Genomic DNA, 4,901 nt, shown 5'->3' with positions numbered 1-4,901 from the left:
CGAGATAGAGGTGGTCATGGCTGTTCGGATAATTGACGCCTGTTTGGCGTTGGCGTAGCAAGATCATCGATGGAGATGTCAACAAAGGGTAGATGAGAGGCGGACAGACAAAACGGAGTGCCTGGTAGTGTAGGCGTTGGAGTGGTGCGGCTGTGATGTTGGGCAAGTAGGGTGGTAGGCGGGTGGAAACGTGGACTGCGATATGGTAGAGCAAGTTGGAGTTCGTCAAAGGCGGCAGACAGAGAGTAAATCTGGGGCGGAGACAATTGGTCGGTGGTAGGCGGTGGAGATGTTGAAGGGAGCGGAGTAAAAATGGTTGGATCGAGGCGAGTAGAGAGAGGCGGCAGAGATTCATGAGGTGTAATGGATGGAATGTCGGATGCATCACGGGCGCGAAGGCGAAATGCTGCTGCAGCTTGGATGGTGTTGATGGGTGGGAATTCATCTTCGTGGAAAACAACATCACGGGAGTAAAGTAGTTGGTGGGAGTAGGCGTTGAGGAGTTTGTAACCCTTGCGATCATCGGGTAGGCCCACGAACATGCACTTGATGGCGCGTGCATCGAGTTTGTTCGATTGGTTAGCCTTTTGGATATGAACGAAGGCGGTGCAGCCGAAGGTGCGAATGTAGGCGAGGGGTGGGTGTCGGGAGAAAACTCGATAGTAAGGCGACTGACCGTCGTTCGAGGTGGAAGGCGAGATGTTGTAGAGCCAGGCGGAGTAGATAACGGCTTCGGCCCATAGAAACTTGGGGAGATTGCCGGCCAGTAAAAGCGCTCGCATCTTCATAACGAGTAAGCCAATGCGGCGTTCGGCCACGGCGTTTTGGGCAGGCGAGTAGGCGTTTGAAATGTGGTCTTGGTGGAGTACTTCGGGCCGATGATATATCCTGCCCGACTTTGTTCCACTAATTGCATCGCTTGTCCATTTTGCTTGTATTCTTCCTTGGCATTGTCGGCTTGTAGATTGCCGATGTCAGTAGGCGGTAGGTACTGGAGAGTGTTGATGTCGGTCTTGAAGGTTGTAATGGCTTGGAGGCGGAAGAGTTCGTAGGCGTCATAAAGGTCCTTGCGGAAGGCGAGTGGGTAGACCCAGGTAAAGCGGGAGTAGTCGTCGATAAACACGACGAAGTAGAAGCTGCCACCAATCGATGGCACTGGACACGGGCCCCAAATGTCGGTGTGGACGAGAAGAAGGAAGGAGGAGGCGCGAAAGACGGCTGCGGAGGAAAACTGTTGTCGACGAGACTTGGCGAATTCGCAAGTATCGCAGGTGAAGGATTTGAATAGGCGTGGGCGATCGGTAGAGAAGTCGGGGTGGGTCTTGACGAGGCTTTGGAGAACGGTGGAGCTTGGGTGGCCGAGTCGGTTGTGCCAAATACGGAAGAGAGCGTCGTTAGATAGGCGTGTGGTTGAGGTGGTTGCAGTAGCCAGTGCAAGGGAAGGCGTTGTAGGTGTTGGAGTTGTAGGGGGAGGCGAAGATAGAAGAGATTTGTTGGTAGATGGAGGGATGGGAGTGGACTGGATCGGAGTGATAACGTTGGAAGTATGGGACAAGGCGTGTACTGCAGAAAATTTCGAAGTGCCGGATAAACAGGGAATAAGGGACGAGGCGTTGGGACGAGGCGTTGGGGTTGGGGGAGATAGTGTGGTGGTAGGCGGTAATGAGAAATGTACAGCCTTGCTTGATGGAGACTTGAAGATAGTCTGTTTAGGCGAACGTCCAAAGTAAATAATATAGATGTGCAATTGATCGATTACTTCGGAGCGCGCCGCGGTTTGTACGGTAGATTCAAGCGTAGAAATGGAGGAGGGAGTAGGCGTGGCGAAGTTGATGTGGTATGGATCTGCATAACTAAGGGAAGGGTGAGCAGCTAGGTTAGCCTGAAATTCCATGATGGCAGCTGCAACTGTAGCGGGAGGGTGAGGCGGAGGATTGCTGGCTAGGCGTGTGTAAGGCTGCGCCGGAAAGGAGTAGAGTCCCAAGGCGTTAACTTGAGCACGCAAATAAAGGCCACGACCGATGTCCATGAGGCAGTGCGATGGGTGCGAGAAATCAAAGTGGCAGCCAGCTTGAACACAGTGACGGACGGAGAGAAGGTTGAATTGTAAGGCGGGGTAATGTAGGGCAAAGGGTAGAGAGAGGCTCATGATGAGCGGTGAGAGTGGCCGAGGTGTCGCCAGAGTGGGTGGTAACGCCGAGATCGATCGGCCCGTAGCCGAGAACAGGAGTTTGCCACCATCACCCACAGCAAGAGTAAATGATTTGTCAACAAAGGCGGAGTCGATAAAGTAGCGGCGGTGAGGCGTGCAGGAGGCGGTGGCACCAGAGTCGATGATCCATTCGTTGGAGAGTTGGGGATAGAGTGAGGGTTCCAAGCGAAATGGGTTAGTGTGGTTGGGAAAGTAGACCTTCAGGCAGACCGTGTCCCAGGTGATTCCAACGTAGAAGGAAAAGTGGGTGGTCATTGTGGGAGGCGTAGGGTTGGCTTGGTAGTCTTTGAGTTGGAGGATGTCTTTGATGAGTGGGATAGGGGGTGGTCTCGCTTTGGGATGGAGACCGGTTTGGTGCTTGAAAAGATGGTAGGCGACACACTTGTCATAAGACAGTTGGTGAAAGGCGTCGGCAGTAATGTTGGCCATTTGGCTGTAGGCGACGTCATGAATTGGACCCCAGCGGTCTTCTTCATCTGAGGAATAATAAGGGCGGCCAGCGCGAGGAGGCGGAGGTGCACTGTAGGCGCCACCACGACGGTTGAGGCGTACGGGTAACTGTCGTGCAGGTGGGTCAACGTAATCGGCAGGCGTGGGAGGTCGTGTAGTGAGTTTGTTAGAGTTGGGAGGCGTACGCGGAGGATGAATACGATAGGCGGGGAGTGGGGGCAGAATAGAGTCATCCACCGTGGAAGAGGCGGAAGGAAGTGGTATATAGTTTGGTTGGGATGGAAACTGGGGTTGAACGATGAGTGCTGTAGAGGTAGCCCGATTGTGGGCGGTAGGCGTGGATGAAGATGGAGGGCATGGCGTTGTAGCTAAGGTAGGCGGAATGGATGCCTTTGTAGTAGAGGTTTGAGAGGCGGGAGTGGGAAGGCGATGTCGTTTCGCAGGTGGTGCCGATGTAGAGCGACGTAGAAAGGCGAAAGAAGGATGAAAGGTTTGGGATGTATTCCATCCAGCAGATGGTCGTGATGGAGAAGCACGACGTTTAGGAGGCGATGAACGAGCGCGACGGGTAGCGGACGAAAGGCGAGGATAGGCGGAGGATGGAGGGGATATGGGTCGACTACGACTGGAGTCTGAGTGGTTGGGAAATGATGGGGTAGAAAGGCGTTGAGTGGCTCGAGAGGAGCGGCCGGAGGAACGACCTCTTTGCGAGGAACGTGGAGGCGATCGACGATTAGAAGTTCGGGGAGGCGGTCGAGAGTCATCACGATGGCGCTTGGGATAGCTGCTGTGGGGACCTTGATTGTTCCCGTGGTTGTCGTCGTAGTCATCGTGGTGGCGGCGATGATGCTGCGTGTGATCATCCATGATCTTGCGAGACGATACACGTTTCCGACGACAATGTGTATCAACCACGTGCTTGGGAACGCCGGCACGGATACGGTTTCGACTGTCATCATCGCGCATGGTGCGGTAATCAGGAAGGCGGTGTTCAGGCGAGCCGCAGTAGAAACAAGAATTGAAAGGATGGTTGTGACAGTTGGAGTGTGCCCAACCTGGCAGTGACTCGTAAGAAGGGGCAGCAGCAGCAGTATAAGTAGGCGGAGGATGGGTAGTGGAAGGCGTTGCATACACGGCGGTAGGAGGCGTAGTGTAGGTAGCGGCAGCAGCAACTTGACGTCGACGGGAGTCGGAGTCACCGGAGCCTTGATCCGAGAGGATGAGATTGCGGCGAGTGGCGATGTTTAGGGTGTGGCGAATAGTAGCCTTGATGGCAGTAGGCGTGCATTCGGATCCATCCTCGCGCGTCTTGAATTGGAGCTGACAAACGGCGTCCCACATGTCTTTGTTGGCGGCAAAGGCGTTAGAGTAAAAGAGAGTTCGAAAGAGCTCAAAGGTCTTGACATGACCTTCGCGAGCCGTGAGGGCGTCGGCGTTCGCAGGGAGGGTTGCCGTTTCGATCAAGTTGATCTGATCGTCGAGAGTATTGAAAAGGGTCTCGGCACTGATGTCCTCACTGTACTTAAGTTGGGTGAGACTCGCAAACAGGATCATGGGGTCGCGGGTGCCGGCTTCATGTCGCGCCATAAGAGCGGCCCAGAGAGAGAAGGGAGAGGCGTGGGAACCGATGACTTGTTGGAGGATAGGAGTGAGGGAGTTGAAGAGAAATGCCTTAGCTTGGACGCGTAAGGCGGCGAGGGACTCCGCGATATACTCGTCCAGGAACTTGGGCGTGAAGTCTTATTCGAGGCGTTTCACAGTTGTAAGACGCTGTTCCAAGGCGTCACTAGCATAACCGTCGGTGGAGTACTTCGCATCATTGCGGATCTTGTCCACCTGGAGCTTGGCTTGGCTGATAGTGTAGGCGTCAGTTTCGATGCGTGTTGGGCAGTAGGTCTCGTTGGTGTAGAGGGAGAAGAAACCCGCGGTCACGGCCGCTTCTTCAAACGTGGTGCGCCACGCAGCATAGAATTTGTAGGCGTCGTCGAGGAGAATGCCGGAGTAGGCGGTAATGGTCGAAGCAGGAGGGCTCATAACCTGTCACGAAGTAGGAAACAGGAGGTAGGACAGGAGGTAGGCGTAGGTGATAGGCGTGTAGCAACTTTGCGCAGAGTGTCCAAGACAAACCAAGTGTGCGGGACAGGGGAAAACCAAAAGTGACATTCAGTCGTTTACAAACTATCTAGCTTCGTTCCTATTGGCTAAAACTCAGCCAAAGGGAAACACTGACCTGTGAGAA

This window comes from Aphanomyces astaci (genome assembly GCF_000520075.1).
Source record: "Aphanomyces astaci strain APO3 unplaced genomic scaffold supercont1.37, whole genome shotgun sequence".
Classification (NCBI taxonomy): domain Eukaryota; phylum Oomycota; class Saprolegniomycetes; order Saprolegniales; family Verrucalvaceae; genus Aphanomyces; species Aphanomyces astaci.
Note: the sequence above shows the minus strand (reverse complement) of the source record.